General features: G+C 49.8%; 1 protein-coding gene across 1 annotated transcript in view; it reads right to left on the bottom strand.

Moving 5' to 3' along the window:
- Positions 1–16,829, bottom strand: part of BLOC1S3 (biogenesis of lysosomal organelles complex 1 subunit 3) — a 284,248-nt gene that overhangs the window by 214,673 nt on the left and 52,746 nt on the right. The window lies entirely within an intron of this gene.

The following is a 16,829-nucleotide window of genomic DNA, read 5'->3' as shown; positions in this document are numbered from 1 at the left end:
ACTGAGCTCTGTACCGAACACAGCACAGAAACACCCCAAATCAGACTTTTCCCCTCTAATTTGCACAATCTACCCCTAGGCTGGCTGCAGAATCTGGCCCACGGTTGGTAAGAAATATCTACAAACGCAACACGATATTGCTCTTGGAATTTGCTCTTCTCCTTTGAGAGTACATAAAATGTGGAAATAGCTCTCAGCTCCGTGGCTCGGCTGCCTGATTCTAAGGGCTTCGTTATTTCATTGCCTGTGGGAATGCCCTCTTAATTTGAAATGTTTGTCATAGATTATAGAATTTTCAAACAAACTTGCACATGAAACACTTGACTTAAATTTTTTTTTCCCTTCTGTTTGGTATGGACCTAGCTGAGGACTTAAACTTCAACTACTTGGAAATAAAGCTGGTGTATCCGCAAATTATGCAATGAAAAGAGGGGAGAAAAATTGCATTGAATTATAATCAGCCATCTGCAGAGCTGGCTGGCTAATAAAAATGTGTTTCCAAATAGTAAACAGACCAAAATTAATAACAAATGCTATTTGCAATTAATTACTCTACAACATCTCAGTGTGTTTGGTGACTTCAAGATACTGTAGCGTTTCAGGTATTTCAGTGCTCCAATAAATAAGTAGCTTTACAAAATGCTATAAGCAGGTTAGGCCACCAACACCTCTAGGCAACTACTTACATCTTTAGGAACCTAAATGCCTTTATAAATCTGTGCTCTGATCCAGCTCATTGAAGTCAATGAAAAGACTTTACTGACATCAATGGGCTTTGGACTGGGTCCTGCAGAAGGGCAAAAGTGGTTTGACTTCTTATTATTCTCATTATGATACCTTCTTCCTAGACACTTAGAACAGTGCTACACTTTCTGTTTGAAAAAAAACCTGTCGTTTCAAATGAAGAAAAACAGAAAAGAGAAGTGAAATAGGTGTGAAAGAGCGTAGAGCTGGGATTGCATTGCAAGACTTATGTTTGCAGCGTTTTTCCTGGAAATATTTGTGCGAATCTCAGCTTTCCTTTAAAGAGTCACTAGCTGACTAGGGAAAATATGACCAGAGCCTGTATAAAAAGTTTCAGTGTCTAGAAAGCAATAAGCTAAATATATCTATATTTAAAAGAGCCCTACGATATTTAAGGCAAACTTGTGATATTTTTACAGACCCTGACTCATGGTTTCTGCCTCCTGGGGCTGAAGGCACCAGTAATTCTGCAGCCAGGAACAGCTCTCCAAGAAGGAAGGTGTCTTAATGCTTTAGAAAGGGCAATACAGGGAAATAGTTTCAGCTGTATTGCTGTGGACTCTGTTAGTACAGCTGCAAATCTGAGATTCTTTATTAGCAGCAGACTGGCTTGGACCTTATTTTTGGATGAGTTTTTCTTGCTACAGAGACCATTTGATGAAGGCTGTACTATAAAGCCAGAAAAATTATGTGGCTGAGATCATGACATCAAGTGCTGAGAACTTACTCGTCTTATCTATTTTAGCCCTGCTGCAAAAATAACCTTTCTCAGGGATAACTTAAGGGTTTTTAACATCTTAGAGCTTGCAGCAAAAGTTGCTTTTCATTTTACTCAGTCTCTTGCACTCACTGACTTAACATTTTCAGTGCAGCCTCTTTCTTTGCCCCTTAAATTTCTGTCTGCCCATTTCAGAGCCTTTCATTACACCCATCACAGACCCAGCATGGCTCTCCCACAGCCTGGCAGCAGAAGGTGCTTGGATCTCTCGGGGGGAACCCAGGGCAGCTCTGCACACCAGCTGGCCCCATGGTCACTGGTCACTGTCCCCAGAGTGCTGCCAGGGTGGAGGGGAGTGTGGCCACCCCCAGGGCTGTGCCCCACGGCCGGGACTCACAGCTCCCTGGCACCAATCCTGCTGCTGGCATGGGCTCAGCCCTGGGGTGCTGCTGGCAGGCTCTCTCTCCTCCGTGCTCCTGTTTGCACTTGCTCCTTACTTTGCTCCCTTCCTTTCTCCTTTTATCTATTTACAGATTTATTGCTCGCTGCACTCCTGCCTCCCCCCAGGAATGCTCCACTGTTCCAGTCATTTCGGGTGTTGAGGGTGAGTGGGGCTTCTCTCCTGGCACGGCTGGTGCCAAAATCCTCCTTTCAGCAGCAGCAGCTGCAGCAAGGCTTCCTCCTCCAAATGGGCTGATTTGGGATGCCCTTCACTGAAGAAACACACCTGCTTGCCAGGAGAGACCTTTGACACATGAGGCTTAAACCGAGCAAGCAAAATCTTCTGCCCCTTGGCAAACTAGAGCTGAAGACTTTGCTTCCACCATCTGACATCTCCAGGTGCTTCCATACAACCGGGAAGGGGGAAGGCCTGCACCTCGGATGCTTTGTGCATGCACAGCCCGTGCCAGCCCCACTGGGATTGCTGTATTTTTTCCCCTTTCCCAGTGACCCGTAGCGCAGATGGGATCAGGGGTTAAACTGGGAGTATGGTGGAAAAGGGACCGGGAGCCCGAGGCTAGTGCAACTTAACAAGTGATTATAAGGTCTGAAGGGAAAGGGAACCCCTGCCTGTCAGGAAGCTGCTGCTGAAGAAAACATCCCTTTGTGCCGGGGAGATGGAGTATGGGACAGAGCAGAGTGAAACAGATTGATAACCAAGGGGTGATGTGACCCCACATAGGCTCCTACAACAAAAGCCCCTTCATCTCCAATGAATAGGAACAATGGCTAATGGGGACAGGCCAGCAGTGGCCAAGGATCTGAGAGCCAGGGGAGAGGGAGGAGGCAATGACAGCTCCTGTTCTACCCAAATCCTCTATTGATCTCAATAATCTCCTGGGCTTTCCCCACCCTTGAAATCAGACAGAAAGTTCAAGGACGTTTTGCTTTTAGACTGTAGGAACACGCATTGTTCTGGAGAGCCATTGAGGTGTGCTGGGCAGGCTGCTGCGAAGAGCCCTGGAGCAGGCTGAGAGGCCAGCGAGGAGCTGCTGCTGTGCCCTGTGATGTCCCCAGCCCTGGGCTGCCAGTGGTGGCAGGAGCACCGTGGCTGCTGCCCTCATCCCAGCTCTCACTGGCTCCCAAGGGGCTCCCAAACCCACTGAGATTTTTGGGGCAGAGTATGTGTGGATGCCCAGAGGCTGGCAGAGTCAAATGCTGTCAAGTTATTAAAAAAAGGAATTGTGGTCTTTCTATTAGGGGCCCAGCAGGGCCTCCTTAGGCACAGCACGTGATGAGGGTGTTCAGGGCAGCAGCAGAGCCATGAGGGCACTGGGAATTAGGAGCTGCATCCCCACGGAGCATCAACAGAGTCCAAGCAGATGGGACAGGTGATGGAGAGGTATTGGAGACCTGGTCATCAACTCCAGTCCTGGTAGTTTTGTTGGAAAACTATCTTGAAATATAGAACCACGGACACTAAAAAGGTAGGGATGGGATTTTGCTTTGGTTTTTTTTTTTTTTTTCTTTTGGAAGGACAAAAGTATCCAGAGGAAATACCATGTAGACCAGAGAAAAAAGATAAAAAAGAAAACTTTTGAGAGACTGTTTTCACTCTGCACTGTCTTAACCTGACAAAATGACTTGGTCTGTTGTATAATTTGCAATGTCTGTGCCCAAAAGCAAGCAGACCTGTGAGCAGAAAGCCAGTGAAATCTGAGTCCTGCTTTGGCTGGGGCTGGAGGCCACATATCTCCGTACCTGATGCCTGCCCATGGCACTGAGTGAATGCACCTTGTTCCTGCTACCTCCTGCCCAGCTGGGATTGGGCCAACTTGATTAGAGAGCTGGCACAAAGCATGAGGACATCTGGGAGGCCTCGGATCAGGAGCATGAATTAATAAGAACCAGAAAGAGGAGGAGACTGAACTGGACTCAGAGCCATGGCAGGAGCTCCACGCTGCCAGCCATGGTGCCTGGCTGCTGTAAATGGGGTCCTGACCTCTGCCCCTGTCCTTCCCAAGGTGGTCATCCTGCTCAGGGGATGCCTGTGCCATGCAGGAGGGCAGAGCCTGGTGGCAGCTCGTGGATGGCTCAGCCTGCCATGCCAGCAGCTGCAGCAGTGTTTCCCAAAGGCTGGAGGGGGCTACGGACCCCTGGGGCCAGCAGGACCATGCCTCTCCCCTCTTGACTGAGCCCAGCTGTGGTTTTGGTGGCTGTGCTGGTGGGACAGTCTGGCACGTGGCACGGCCAGGGCAGCCTTGGTACTGAGCTGTGACGCTCAGCTGGTGCCTGCTCACCCCAGCTCCTTCTGCAGCCCACCAAGGGACCAGGACCTGGCCAGTGCAGCCAGCCCACCACTGGTGGCCAGCCAGAGGCAGGGCCAGAGGAGGAGCAGCCCATGGACCTCAGCCAGTGGCACTTTCTGCAGCCAGTGACCTCGGGGGACTGGCACCACGTCTGTGAGATGCCTCAGCCCAGCTGAAACACACAAGGTTGGCTCAGCAAATCCCACAGGCAAACAGCCACCCACCCTGGCCACTTCAGGGAGGCTCTCTGCACCACCCATGTCCCCCTGTAGGCCCCAGGAGCAGGTAAAGATCTCCATTCCTCCATCAGCAGAGGGTGAAGAACTCACTGAGGCTGAGGATGGTTGAACAGGCTGGCTCCATGGGGCAGTGCTGGCAGCTGCTCGGCTGCAAAGGGCTGGCAGCCTGAAGAGCTCTGCTGCATGGGAAGGTCTGGAGCTACTGGGAATAGGAGCTGGGTGATACACTGAGGGGTCTGTGTGCTGAGAACTACACTGGGAGGTCAAGGAGCCACGCTGTGGGAGCTGGGTGCTGAGCCCAGCTCTCACCTGGGCTTTTACCTGGTGGGAAAAGGCATCCTGTCCTCCTGTGCTGGCTGGAATGACATCCACCTCTCCCCGGGGCTGTGGGGAACAATGGATTGCCAGCTGGAGAGCCAGGACAGGCAGCAGGGGTGGGGACACTGTGCTGAGCACAAAGCCACACGCAGGGGAGCCTCACATCTGAAACAACCTGCTACACCCCAGTGCTCAGGCATCGGCAGCTCCCATCCTGGAAAACCCGCTCCTGGAATAACCCAGCACATCCTGAGGTGGCCTGTGGTGCCCTGGCTGCACGTCCATGCCCACAGGGTGCTGGGGGTGCTCTGGGCACCCCGAGCTGTGGGGTTGTTGTGGGGCTGGCAGTCCGGGATGCTCCCAACAGCCACTGCAGGCAAATATTTACAAGAGCTCTCCAAGGGGAACCCATAAACTGCTGCCTGGTATAGCTTCCTGAGGATCACTCCAGACAGCTATATTATCTGGAACATGAAGTAGTTACACTCCTGCTGCTCTTCCAGTGCTTTTGAAACAGATACTTGTCTCTTTTATTACCTTTGTTTGTGTCTCATTTTATTTGTGCTCTGCATGCTTCCTTGTGCTGAGTGTGCTACAGTTGTGAGTGGCTATGGGTAGGAACAACAATAAATACCTTCCAGGCCTTTTGTGCTTTTTAATATTATTCTCCATTAAAAAAAAAAAAAAAAAAAAAAAAAAAAAAAAAAAAAAACCTAAAAAAAAGAAAAACCAGAAAAAAACCAAGTCAGGCAATGAAAACAATACAGGGAAAATTAAACTCTAAATCTGCATTTATGGTTCTTCATTAAACACACAGGGAAGGCTGGCTGCTAACTGTTGATAAAATGTTTTGGCTCTGTTAAAAATGTACTTTTGGGGAAAGTGGTGTGTTTTGTGGAGTGGGGTTGGCTTGGATGAAGATATATACTTGGTAAGGTTTCCCAGTCTAGGATGGACATTCCAGCTGGAAAAAATGACCCCAACAACTGGACTGGGGAAAAGGTGTGCCCTACATGGGGGTGAGAGTTGCCCACTTCCAGCTTCATTTTGCTCCTCTGCAAAATTCTTTGTCTCTCTGTGAAGCCTCAACCAAGCAGCTCTGAAGTTAAGGGCAGTCTTTAAATGGACTTAATTGGGTATCAGGCAATGCTTGGAGAGCACTGAGGGTGGAATCAGTCTTCCAAAAGGCTGGAAAAAAACCAGCCAGAGATGCACCGATGAGGGCCTGGGTGTAAAACCCTTCACAGCAGGTTTTAGGGGTAATTTGCCCTGTGTACAGCAATGGTACACGTGGAGGTTGAATGTGGAGGCATTCATTAGTTGATGAGGAGGTGTGAAGTTAGGTCATGGGTTGGGCTTGATGATCTCAAAGATCTGTTCCAGCCTGATTCATTCTGTGATTCTGGGATTCAGGGGCTTGGCATCTGCCATGCACTAATTAGATGTGCCCTCTGCCCCACCCCACCCATCAGGGTGCCACTTCCCACTCTCTCTATTCCCTTCTGGCCTCCACATTTACCCAGGAGCCCTTCTCTCCCTCTTGGGAGCTATCAGGAGTGTGGTGGGAGGGCTCAGGCACTAGTGAAGGTGGGAACACCTCAGCTTTGAGGTTTCCCTTCACTGTCTGAGCTTGTGTCCCAGCTCAGAGGCATCCACATAGATACAGAAGGGAAAAGTGAGTCTCAGGATCCCTGTGTGTGTGCTGCCAAGCACTGCTCCTGTCTCTGTGTAAATATTGGTGTTCCAATGCACTCAGGAGCACAGGCAGAGGTGTGGGGGTGTGTTTTGCTGTGGGGGACACCCACATGTCTGCACTGTGTGAGCTCTGAGCATCTGCACCTCAGGCATGTTCTCGCTGAGGGCTCTGTTTCTTCAAGGGTTTCTCTGCATGGGTATTCCCAGAAAAAGAGCCTCACACTGCTTTAAAACACATTTCTATCTGAATGGGCATCCCAGTGACTACAGCTCCAGAGCCATGATGAAGAACATCTCAAGAGAGGATGGAGCACCACCACACTGTGTCACTCTGGGATTTTTTCTCCTACCAGCCTGGTTTCCCCATCCCCTGCACTGAACAATGCAGTGAGAGGGAGGTGATGGGCACCCCGTGCCACCAGGTCAGCTCTGCTTTCCAGCTGCCTGTCTCTTTGCCTCAATGGATTTTTACTTCTTTCTGGCTGCTAGTATCAACAAAACCTGCCAGGGCACCTCATCACTGCTGCTCCCCAAGAGCAGACACGACATACTTGGAGCATGCAGTCAGCTTTTCCAGCCCGTCCACACAGCTGGTGTAAACTGCCTGAGTACCATCAAAAACCACTTTATAAACTGAGGACGGGAAGGGGATGATTGATGGCTCCACACTGGACATGACACAGCTCCTACACTTCCCTATATTTATAATATTTGTGTATTGCCCCTACCTCAAAGCCTGACTGGGCTGGTCCAATTCACTTAGAGATAGGAATTTGGCACAGCCTGCCATAAACTCCATCACTTTGGGCCACCAAGGGAGAGCCATTGTTATAAACTTTCTTCCCCACACCCTGCTTGGCCCCCTTTTTAACCCCATTCCAGTTGCATTATTTCTTTCCAAGCCAGCAAGAACAGAAACAAACGTTTCACATCTGTTCTCGCAGTCTAGCCATTTGCATGAGAATCATGGCCAGTGTTTCACCGAGCACAGCTCACTGGCCAGCAACGGGGACAGAGCTGGCCACCACTGGCCCCTCGTGCTTCTGCCAGATGTCTGAGCTCTGCACAAAACAGACAGACCCACAGCATTAGGAAATCACCTTCTTTTTGGGATCTAATCACTCCAGAGATGTGCCACGTAATTTTTCTTTCTGGATGGTGTTGTGCAGCTGATCCTCCCTCTTGGGTCAGCCCTTTGGAACCTCCTGTTTAAGGGGTTTGGTGGTGTTCTGCTTTTCCAGCACCAGCATCATGAGGGGAAGGTTGGTGCACCAGCCAGGCTTGAGGCAAGGGTGTGTTTTGTTTAGTGGATCAGTAATGATCATTTTAATAGTAGAACATCTCCAGTGACATTGACACCACTGGGAAAGATCCTCGAGGAGTATGCCCATGTTTCACAGGGAGTTCCCATTTGAAAAAAAAAACCCCAAATAACCACAGAAAAAAATCCATTATTCTGCTCTTTTTCTCCTTGCCAAAAGCATCTTCCTCCCCACCCGCTCTTCTCGTGTATCCCATACCCTGCCCTTTCTCTGAGTCTCTTCAGAGACTTGCCCCGAGCTGGCAGTGAGACTCAGAGCTCCAATTTTTGGAAGTTGCTTCTCCTCTTTCCACTCAGGCTGGGCATTATGAGCTGCAGGCTGACTGACACAGGAATGGCTGAAAGACTTCAGCTGTCCACATAAGCTGACCAAAATGCCTTGGAAATTCCAGCAGGCAGCTGTGGCATTGAAACCCATCTGTGCCACTCTCCTCCCCATTTAGTGGATGCTCTGATGAACTTTCCAAGCCACGGGGCTCTCCTAGGAAAATTCACATGTAAAGAAACGTTTTAAAGGCATCATGGAGGCTCTCAGAGTAGAGGCTGTGGCTCTGACCTCCCAGCAGCTCCGTACAGCCCTGGCATGGAGGATGTTGGATGGCGTGGCTCTTTCGTCTCTCCTGGGTGCATCTGAAGGGCTCAGGGCTGGGATCACACTGCAGAAGGAAGATTATTCCAGGTGGTAGCTGCTGGGTCTGTCTGGGGCTGTGTGGCCTCAGGATGGTAAGCTGATACCCCTGTGCTGGCATCCCAGCCCCTCCTGTGCCCTTCCATCCTTCCCGTGAGCTGGGAATCGCCCCGTGGGGTTATTTGGGAAAGGCTGGGTGGCCTCACAGGAGCAGGCATCTGCCAGGGTCACGAACCCCAGCTGCAACATCCTCCTTTGGGCCTGTCCGAGCATTTAAGTGTTTTTTGAAGGATTCCCAGCCACAAAGGCCAGACAGATTGTGTATTGATCCAGTCCCTCCAGTCGATAGCTGCAAACCACCCCGGCCATGGCAAGCACCTTGCAAGCAGAGGGGGCTGATCAGTGGTGTGGGAGATGCTACCCACTTCTAAAAACTTAGAAAGGTTTATTAAACCTTATCAAAAATACAACAGAAAACTGAATAGAGAAAGTATTACAGCACCAGGAGCAAGGGGTTTTCCCACCATGTGCTCATCCATTCAATGGATGTTCCACCTTTTAACCCTTTGGCCCCTCCCAAAGTTTTGTCTGTCGACTCCTCCTCTGTGCAGTGGTGGAGATCACTTCCTTAAATCGTGATTGGAGGTCAGGTGCTGCCACAGTAATGAGCCAACCCTCCCAATTTCCCAAACCCAGGGCACCCCCTGTGATAACAACACAAGGGGGTAAAACAGAACTATAAATCTTTATAACTTTACTTAACATGATACTTGCCTTTTAATTGTGACAGTCAACCATGGTATCACCCATCTATCAGTGGCCTGGAGAGGGCTGGGCTGGGCTGCAGCTGTGTTAGAGGGGCAGCAAAGCCCCATGAGGTGCCACAAGTTGTCTGGTAATTTGTGGGAAATGGATTTGTAGAAAATTCTTAAAACCGGACGGAAGGCTCACACGGTATGCATCTGTATGTAAACCTTGAGATAAGAAATGCTGAAATGCTGAGCCACGAGGGGTAGTTTTAGATGATTGGCTTTAAGGCATTTACAGCATGGTGTGGCAAAAGCTGATAGGCCAAGGAACACTCATAGTGTATTGTAATTAGGAAAGAGTTGGCTTCTGATTGTGATGGTGTGAATTATAACATCTGCATTGTCTCACCTTTCAAATGAGACTGAAAATGGATTGAAAGTTTTAAAACACCTCTCAGTTGCCCCATCTCTGGGTCAGAAAAGGGCTTAATCCAACAGTAATTCATGCCATCTGGGTGGCCTGGGAGCCGCTGGCCTGCCTGAGCCTGCTTTGTGCCCACCCCAGCCTTGTTTATCCCCTCTGCACACCAGGGCGGGGGAAGCAGAGGACACTGAGGAGCAGAGGTGTTCTGGGGGACTGCTGGTTTGTGGCACCTGTGCCACAGCCCTCAGCTGTGCCCTTCACTCCCCAGCTGGGCCACTGCTGTGACACATGCTGACCTTTAGGGACCAAGTGTTTTTTCAGGCTGCTGTCTGATGGGCTAAAGGTCTGGAATGTGCCAGGGAAATCCCTTTGAAGCTGACTTTCTCACCGAGCTGCATTTTCTGCCTTTTGCTGGAGAGATGGGTTCAGAAAGGCTCGTCTGCAATGCCAGTGCTTTGAACAGTCACAGAATCACAGAAAATGCTGAGCTGGAAGGCACCATCAAATCCAACTCCTGGCCCTATGTAGGACACACCATGTGCCTGAGATTGTTGTCCAAATGCTTCTGAAGTCTGTCAGGCATGGTGATGTGACTGCTGCCCTAGGGAGCCTGTTCCAGTGCCTGACCACCCTCTGCATGAAAAATTTTGATATCTAATCTTGTTAATAACAGTCCTTGGCTCATGTGCAAAGCACTACCAGCTCCAAGGGTTTGTGGGCACAGTTGTCAATGACAGCATCAAGCTCAGGGCATGGAAGTGTCAGCATCTGCACCTTTGTGCCTGCCACAGGATTTTGTGATGCCACAGGACATGGGCAGGTGTGTGGCAGCAGAGAAGCAAAGCCCTGAGACATCCAGAAGACTGCAAGGAAGAAGAGAGCAACACAGGCATTTCAACTGGTGCCTCTGAGCTCAGGGCAAGTACTTTTGTTGTTTGGGCTCTCTGCTCACACCTGACAATTCAGAGTTTATTTCTATACAATCACAGAATAGTTTGAGTCGAAAGAGCTTTTAAAGATCATCCAGTGTCACCCCCTGCCATGGGCAGAGACACCTTCCCTTAGACCAGGTTGCTCCAAGTCCACCCTGGCCTTGGATTCTTCCAGCAGTGGGGCAGCCACAGCTTCTCCAGACAGCCAGTGTCAGTGTTTTACCACTCTGGATTTGTCACAGTGCAGTTTGGGCATTTGGAGAGAGGAGGCTGAGGGTGATGAGTCTGCAGCTGCCGTGGGTCCTTAGCTCTCTCTGCACAACTGCTGGAAACCCCCCGTGCACTGCATGTCTGGAAACAGCTCCATCCCCTCCACCTGCCCCAGTTCTTTCCCCTTCAGATAGCCTGCATCTCAAAATCCTCCCTGCTCAAAAATAAAGCAGCTACAAGAGTCACCTACTCCATATTCATGCTGATGGTGATGCTTTAAGTGGCCTTCTGGTACCCAAACTCTCCTCTCTCGAGCATCCAGTGAAAATAGATACGTCAGACTGGGAGGCTGCTGAATATCCTGGTAAGGTCTGAATTCATATTAAACCAATAAATAAATAAGGTGGGCTTGTTGTAAGAGATGCTGGCTGGAAGCAGGAGAGAGGATGTGCAGTATGTATTTGTGAGCACAAGAGGGAGAGCAAGGAAGGAGGAGAGAGGAGGGACAGGAGCGAAGGAAATGGACTTGATACCTGTTTGTAAACTAGGTCAGGATTAATAATGATTTAGGTAGTCTTGGCTCCAGGCCCAGCTTTGCATGTTTTGCAAAGACATATAAAGAAATGACAATTCCTGCCTGGAAGAATGAGCTGTGATTTACACAGTCTTCACTTCACACATGCCAGGACCCCAATTTCCACTCACACAAAGCCGAGCACACGAGCGAGGATTCGCAGGCATGGCAGGTTAAGTCAGTGCTCTGGTTTAATCCTGCTTATGTCAGTCAAGAAAAGTCTTACCCAAGAAATAAAAAACAACAAACCAAACCCTGCTTGTGAAGTGACGACTTTTATTTCAGTGCTTTCTAGTTTATCTGCTTAGCTCTGCTGTTCCCTCTCACCGCTGTGTCCGAGCAGACATGGAAAGCACTGTGCCAACAGCTTCACTGACTTAAGGGAAGTGATACCAAAAGAAAAAAAAAGAATAACTGAATGCTGAGGTTGGTGTTTTGCAAGACCAGCTCGGTGTTTGCTCCCTGGACACAAGGTTGAGTAACTAAGCAAAAAAGTCCTCCAGAAAAGAGGGAGTGATGGTGCAAACAGGACCAGTGCCTGGCATGGGGTGCAAACCCAGTCCCAGGGCAGCATTCCTGAGGCAGTGCAGTGCTGGAGAGCCTGAGGAGAGGGCTTGAGAGCTATTTAGCACCACTGAACTGGGACTTGAAGCAGAATTAATTGAGCTCAAATTGCATCCTCCCAGCAATCCGCTAATCTGCTGCAGCAGCAGGATAATGACATCTTGAGAAACCAGCTTCAAAAATGAAACTTGCCGAGCTTTAATAAAGGGGCTGCTTGAAGAGGGAATTAATACTTGCATATCAAACATTGCCATTTCAAGTCTTATGTTCATATAGGAGTCTTTTGCTTCCAAAAGGAGGGGGTTCTCAAGAGAATTTGTGAGCTACAGGCACTTGTACACACACACACACGATTACTGGCCCAAGAGCACACAGAACCAAGCTGCTGTCAGGTCCCCAAATCACTTTCTTTAAACTCTGTTTATTAGTTCTAGGCAGTTCTTAGCATGCAGGAAGTTTAATAAAAGCTCCTATCAAACAAAGACCTCAAAATGCTCTGGAAACAGCAACAAATCAAGTGTCACATCATCCCTGGTGACATGGGGACAGCGCTGCAGCCTCTGAGAAACGAGTGGAGTGTGGCAAATACATGTCAGCCCAGGAACAGAAGCCTCTGAATCCTGCACCCTCTCCCCCTTCATGTCATATCTCCTATTTGCTGACATCTCTGTCACTGGGAAGGAGTTGAGAAAATGGGATTTTTGCTCTGATTGCAGCAGGATCCTTTTTGGAAAACACCCTGCAGCATGGTGGTTTCAGGATGTTCAATCTGACAGCAAATGGGTTAGATTCCTGGAAAATATCCCTTTCCTCACTCCATGGTGCCTGCTTGGGTTCAGCTGGCTGAAAACACCGAATGCAAAGTGGCTCCTGCCCGTGTCCTCTCAGCAGTTCCCTGCATCCCCTCACCTCTCCCTCTTTCCTTAGGTTTCTGTGTTAATTCAATAAGACAGAACAGAAGTTCCCAAGTCTTATGCATCACCCTCAATTTACATTTTATTACCACGGGTATCCACAGCAAAGCAAATCAACACCAGCAGGCTGTTCTCTCTGTTGCTGTCAATAACATTGTCACTGCCACCGACCCAATTAGAAGCATTTGTTGGCATTCAGTAATTAGCTTGGAGCAGGGCTGAGGTCTCTGTCTTTCACCAAAGGGCTCACAGGCTGCTATAAAATATTTATGAATGATCTTGGATGACATCTGTTTGCTATTTTGCTGGTGATGTTCCCGGTGAGTGGCTGACCTGGGGAGCACATGCTGCTCGTGGCAGTGGAGCACTCACTGGTGGGTCAGCAGGAAAATAAATAAAACAAAATAAAAAAAAAATAAAATAAAATAAAATAATAAAATAAAATAAAATAAAATAAACCAGGGCTCAGCTGCTCCATCCTCGAGCAGGTCCCAGCTGCTGCCTGGCAGCACGGCCCTGGGCTGCTCCAGACACATGAGGAGCCTCACCCAGGATGAGGTGTTTGAGGCTAAGCAGGCCCTAAACCTGGGTTTACCAAGGTTTCACCTGAACCTGGGGCTGGTTTCTTTCACAGAAACCTGCTCTGTACCAGCTCTCCTCACCAGGTGGTCCCAGAAGGAGGGGAAATTTATCCAAGAGGCAAATATTGGAAGGATGAGCTACCTGAGGCTTGGGCAAAGCAGTGAAATATGATGGCCAAGCACTAGAGTTTTTGTGCCAGGAGAGAGTTATGCTGCTGACACAAAGATGTGCCCCATGCTCCCGTGTATGGTGGCTTGGGAAAGGGCAGGGGGTGGTTGGACCCTGTGACTGTGGGGTCTGGAACAGCACAGGCTGAGCAAAGAGGGCTGTGGGGGAAACAGGACCCCTCTGCTGAGCTCAGCCAAATCACTGCACTGGGCATGGAGTGAAAGCCTCCACAGCAAATCACAAAATGCCTTGAGTCATCCAATGTCCCAAAAATGCCATCATGGTGTTCTGAGAACTATCACTCAGAGAGGATTCAGCTCACCTTGTGAATGAATCCTTGTGAGAACACTTCCTTGAAGTGTTTTAAACACTTTGCTGAGGTCCCTAAACAGGCATTCATTGTCCTGGCCTTCTTCTGCTGCCTGCACTGAGCAATTTGCAATTTGCTCCTTTGCTAAATCTGTGCCCGAGGCAGGGTGTACATTTTAGAAATGCCTGTTTCTCTTCGGGGAGATGTGCTTCCCAAAACTTCCCCGGGGCACCACAAACCCCAGCAATGCTGAGTAGGATCCGAATAATCTCTTGATGTTAGAGACCTGATGTCTGTTCAAAGGCTTTCCCCAGGCTTTGGTGGCCTGTCCAGCAGGAGATGTGTGGCACTGCCCACTTTGGGCAGAGCCGTGCTGGCAGGATCCCCCCTGGTCCTGCCCCCCCCCTCACCTGTGTTTCAAGGAGGGAAGGAGGGCGGTGGGGCAGGCTGGAGGGGCAGGATGAGTGCTCCGAGAGCTCACAGAGCTACAGGGCTGCCCAGCAGGGAGGATGGCTGGGCACATGGGTGGCTAAAAGCTCAGCAAATCCCCCAGGTTACACCCTTCCCACTTCGAGGAGGAGGCAGAGGCTGGGCTGAAGCTGCAGTGGGCACAGGAATGGCAGAGTCATTCCATTTCTGTAATGTCATGGGTCTGAGTGCAGCTCCTTCCCCACAGCTCTTGGTGCCACCAGCGCGTTCTCCTGACACCCCATCCCCACCCCTCGAGCCTCCAGCCCACCCCCAAACCTCCTCTGAGGTCATGCTGGAGCTGCCAGCAGCAATACTCATTAGGAGGGGAGTTAATAACAGAGCTGATGAGTGGTGAGGCTCTGAGGGAGGTGCTGGCTTGTCACCAGTTAACCCTGTCACCACCACGCCTTGGGGAGATGCTTTCCTGCAGGTCCTGGCAGACCCCAGCCCCGTGGAGGTGGATGAGGTGGAGCTGGGGTGTCAGTGGCACTGCAGGGACATGCCAAGGGCCAGCAGGTGAGTTGGTGTCTGAGCCAGGACTGAGAACAGCTCTGGAGACCTGCAGTGAGGGCAGCCCTGCACACCCAGGGCACACAGAACCATCCATGGCAATTTCCTCTGGCCATATAAAGCCCAGGATCTTCTTTCTGTTTGTCTCAACCATCACTGGCGTCTCAGGGGTAGGAGGTGATGGACAGTGGCAGAATTAGGATCAAGAGAAATGACCTATGGAGAGGTACCCATCTGACTGAATCTCCTCTGGGAGCCAGAAAACCTCTTGGTTAAAAACCTCCCTGAAGAACCTCTCACTTTTCTACCCAGGACAATCACAGAATTAATTCATTAATTCCACAGGCTGGAAGAGACCTTTGAGATCATCAAGTCCAACCTATGACCCAACATCCCCTCATCAACTAAACCATGGCCCTGAGTGCCACATCCAGGCCGTTTTTAGACACATCCAGGGATGGTGACCCCACCACCATTCCAGTCCCAATTGCTCTTTCAGTGAAGAATTTTTTTCCTGGTGTCTAACCTAAACTTCCCGTGAGCTTTAGGCTTCGATGGGCTCAGAAACTTGTGTAGATCCCAGGAGGCTTCATCTGGAAAGTTTTTGGTGATGCTTCTGGAGGCTTTGTGTTTTGAGCACCCACCACTGCAAGCTCTTTGAGTGCCATTCCAGAAGTCAGGAGCAGAGAAACAAAAGGAGCAAGGAGCAAAGCCTTTCCAGCAGTACCACTCCAGGTGTTTTCCAGGCTCGGCAGGAAGGAGCCACCACCTCTTCCTCCTCCCCCAGCCATCCCATGAAGCTGTTTTAATTGAACCCAGCACAGACACCTCTTCACATCTGTTTGCCAGCCAGGCACTTCCTCGTGGTGACTTTGCCTGTGCTGGAGGGTTCTGCCCGTAACACTTTGTTCCAGCTGAAGCCTGTGAGGATGAAAGATAAGCGGAAATAATTTTCCACTGAGGGATATCAGTGAAATGTCCCTGGACATGCCTGTCCCTGGACCATCTGGCTGCCAATAATACAATATTAACAACCACAGCCAGTGAAGCTGAGCCTCCCTCAGGGAGCAGGGTTTCAGTTGGGCAGTGTCACACGAATCGATGCGATCCAAGTTCTGATGCCATTGAAAGCAGCTGGTCTGGAATCCAGAGTGCCCAGAGAGGTGTCCAGGCACAGCCTCAGCTCTCCCAGGAAAGCTGCTGCCGCCAGCAGATGCTTTGCAAGGATCCTTGAAGGGAGTGTTCAAGGTGAGCTGCAGGTGCTGTGGGAGCCCAAGCTGGGCATCAAAAGCCTCGTGTTGTAAGGAAAACCACTGGGAGGTGGTGGGATGGAGCTGTTTCCAGACATGCAGTGCACGGGGTGTTTCCAGCAGTTGTGCAGAGAGAGCTAAGGACACACGGCAGCTTGCAGACTCATCACCCTCAGCCTCCTCTCTCCAAATGCCCAAATTGGAGAGTGCGGGAAACAAAAGAGTGCAAGCAATTCAGGTGACTCTTCATACCCCCCAGCTCCTCAGCAGCACCTTCCAAGGGAGCTGAACCTCCTGCTGAAGTCAGGCCAAAGAGCTGTTAAGGAGGAAAAAAGAAAATTGCTTACAATGAAAATGTATTGTGTGGCTCATTTCACAATGGTTAAAGCAATTTAGAGCCATCAGCAGGATCAGAGTGAGGGATTTGCTCTGTTTGATCAGACAAATCAGCCATGGCAGGAGATGTCTCTGCCTGCAGAAGTTCAAACACTGGGGCTTCCTCTGTGAACCTCTCTGCTCTGCTGAGAGCCTGGACACATCCCATGCTGCGACAAGCCTTTCTTTCCCAGCCACCCCAGGCAGTCTGTTGCCACGATGCTGTTACTCTAAAGCATAAGATTGGATTAGGCTTTCCTTAGCTTGCCTCAGTCTGAATGTAGTGTTGCCAGTTCATACAGTTTTATGCCAAGCTTTGTGATGTTTGGGATTTTTTTTTAGAGTGCCAGTTCCTGGAATAAAGCGATTACAGAAGAACCTCT

Source organism: Anomalospiza imberbis, chromosome 19 (assembly GCF_031753505.1).
Source record: "Anomalospiza imberbis isolate Cuckoo-Finch-1a 21T00152 chromosome 19, ASM3175350v1, whole genome shotgun sequence".
NCBI lineage: Eukaryota > Metazoa > Chordata > Aves > Passeriformes > Viduidae > Anomalospiza > Anomalospiza imberbis.
This window is presented reverse-complemented; position numbering and strand designations above follow the sequence as displayed.